Below are 3410 nucleotides of genomic sequence, written 5' to 3'. Positions count from 1 at the left end.
AATGAAGATATTCAAAAACAAATTGAAAAAATAATTGCACACTCGCAATTCCAATTTCAGGATTCCGAAGAACTGCTGCAGAAGAACAATATACAAGGTATAAATGGAATTACTAAAAAACGTATAGTATTGCTTCGGTCTCTCAGTATTTACTACAGTCCAGATTGAAAATTTCAAGACAAATTAAATTTTAATTGAGAAAAATTAAAGTAAATTATAAATAATCAGTTGCTTTCCTTTTTACTGTCAATTCTCTTCTTTTTGATGCTTTTATCTGCATGGAATAATTAGGATTTGTATATCATAATTTTAAACAAAGTAATAGAAAATTCTATATAAATAAAATGAAACCATTTTCCATTTTACGTAACATTTATTCATATATTGCAATAATACAAATCTGTAATAATCAATATTAATTATGTTATGTTAATATATACATATAAAAATAAATGAAGTAATGTTTTCATAAATTACATAAATACAAATGTGACTATTATTAAAGTATATTACCGAATAATTTGTTCTAAATATTCATAAGTTACTAATGGAAAAATAATGTAAGAAATACGAGGAATAATATACGTTCAAAAAGCAATTATTTTATGCTACATATAAATGTCCATTTGAATACTGAATTATTTCAGTTCAATTTATTATAGGAGATTATCTAAATAACTAAATTAAACTATGTATTTCTGTTCCATTTCAGTAATACGTTTGACGTAAGAGCTATAAATGCAAGGTAGTCAGTCTATTGATTAACGTTGTGCAAACCGAATGGACTTTGGTCGGTGAAATAACCTGTCGTTTGCAACAAGTCTAGTCACAAATTCAAGCATTCGCTGCAATCTCGAACCATTGTAATCCCGTTGTACGTAGACAGACAGATATGCCAATAAGTGGGATTACGTAAAGGACATACAAAATGTCCTACAAGAGCCGTATACAATTGGATAACTGTATAAAATACGAATAATAATATAATATAAATAAATCCCATTTACTTTCATATATTTATAGATTTGAAAAGCAGATCAGAAAATCTTATTTTAAATTAAATTTAATATGAAATTATGTCATAAACTTATTGAAAAGAACTAAAAATATTAAAAAAGGTAATATTACATTTTAAAAAATGCTTCTATAATTTACTTTAAGAAGAATTAAAAAAAAAAGGGAATCTATGAAACTTTAGTATATTTACTACTTATATTTTTCTACGTATACAGTCAACCCTCCTATAACGTGGTGAGTGCGTACCGCGTTATATGGAAACTGCGCTATAAGAAACTCGGATTTAACCGTACAAACCAGGCAAATTCGTAGCGTGTTCTATGGAAACCGCGCTATAAGGAACTTGGAATTAGTACAAATCACATCATTCGTACAGCATTATATGCAGACCAATAAATACAAAAGACAAGATAAATTATAAATTATTTTTATTGAATTGAAGAGTTCATATAAGGATTTCAACAAAAACAATGAAGACTTTTGTAAAATTAAGTAAACTTTCAACACTCATCCTCACTGTCAGATAGGAGTCGCCTAACTCGTCTTCTTTTAATGGGCACCATCTTCACATTGGTTTTCGATTCTAGCTTTTTTTTCTAACTCCACTAAAACCTCTCTATATGGATCTAAGCAATTTCTTAACTCTCTTTTAAAATTTGCGCTGCGCACCGTTGAACGATCTGTTTGAATGAAATAAAGTTCTAATTCTTTAGCCAAATTTAGCCCTTTTTTCACATCTTGTAAATCGAGATTTGGCACCCACGTTTTTCTTTTACCAATGTATTTGAGGTGGATGCATCAATTAATTCTATCAGTTCTTCCTCATCTAAAGTTTCTACCCCGAGTACTAGTTCTCTTACATCCTGATGGTTTACTGCAAATTTTTCATCGCTTAAACGAGAAGCAGTGTTTACTATTTCTGTAACTGGGAGCAAAATTGTAGAATCATCTTGTATTGCTTGAACCATTTGAGGTAAAAGAGGTTTCCAACACGAATTAAGCGTTGATGGTTTAATTTCCTCGCAAGCCGATGACACGGTTCTAATACAATCTATAATAGAAAATTCCATCCACACTTGAGTAAGGTTTAAGTTTTATTTTCACTCTTTTCTAATCTGTCGAAAATGGTTTGGAAAAGTTGGCGTGTGTAGTACATTTATAAAAGTTTGAATGACTCCTTGTTGAACGGAAACCGCGCTGTAAGAGTACCGCGTTATAGGAGGGCTGTCGCAATTTCAGCTCCGCGTTATATGGAAACCGCGTTCTGAGAGTACCGTACCGTGAAAAATACGATCTTAGTGTAAGTGAAACTAATATTCAAAGAAAATAAAACAAAGCAATTGATGCATTTCCGTTATTCCAAATGATAGAAAAACAAACATTTATGAAGCAAATGCATTTAGTTTGTGAAGTTCCCTCCCTATATTTAGATTGATGCATCAGCGTTGAAAAAAAATAGAAGAATCTTCGGCGTCTGGAAGTTTCCTGCAGACAGCGAAGAAGGGCAACCCTCTCCAAATTGATATAAACGATGAAATTAATTAAAATAAAATTTTGCCCCGACGACGCGGAAAATATATAACTTATCAAATTATATCCGTCCGCTCGGATTCAATTTATAATATTAAATCAATCTTGTTAGTAAGTAATAAGTCTGCTTGAAAATTCGGCGCGAAAAAGAGCCGTAATTAAATGGAGGCGTCTCGCAGCTCCATCTGTGTAAAACGCAGTGAATGAAGCCGTAAACGTGAATTGATGCCGAACTAAAACCGCTAAATATTAATACCGTCCATAAATTATAATTAAATACTGGGAATTAACGATCGAACCGCACGCAAGTGGTAGTGACATTTTTATACACTTTAAAATGTAATAATTACAGCCCCCCTGGGAACCCTTTTCGGTTCACAGGAAAAAAAATGAAATGAAATAAAACGATATGAAATACGCGTTTCGCTTGTAAATATTTCTGTACAGGTTGAATAATATTATTTACTTTCCATATATTCGTGATTAATTATTTGTAGGGTTTTCTCTTTTTTTTTGGTTGGTCCATGTGGGAACAAAGAATGAAGAGAAAGAGAGAAAAAAAGTATTCAATATTGGAATATCAGCGGGACCGCTGCGGCTTCGAATTAGCATTTTTATTGAATATTTTCGTGGCTGTTGGAATGTCGTGTTAACACTTCGGCGTTGGAAAAGCAACAAAGCCGTATCTCATGCAAACACTGGTCCAGATCAACGCAAGCAGATATTGGCCATATTTACTTGATGCTCGAGGACACCTTGGATTTCTGATCTCCGAATTACGAAAATACGGTGTTTCAGGGGGGTTTGGGTTGATGGAAATCGATTCCGTTTCTTTGGAGTGCTTGTAAAGTCTACCTTGTGAA

The sequence above is a fragment of the Nicrophorus vespilloides genome, unplaced genomic scaffold (assembly GCF_001412225.1).
Source record: "Nicrophorus vespilloides isolate i.1.1-1 unplaced genomic scaffold, Nicve_v1.0, whole genome shotgun sequence".
Classification (NCBI taxonomy): Eukaryota; Metazoa; Arthropoda; class Insecta; order Coleoptera; family Silphidae; genus Nicrophorus; species Nicrophorus vespilloides.
Note: the sequence above shows the minus strand (reverse complement) of the source record.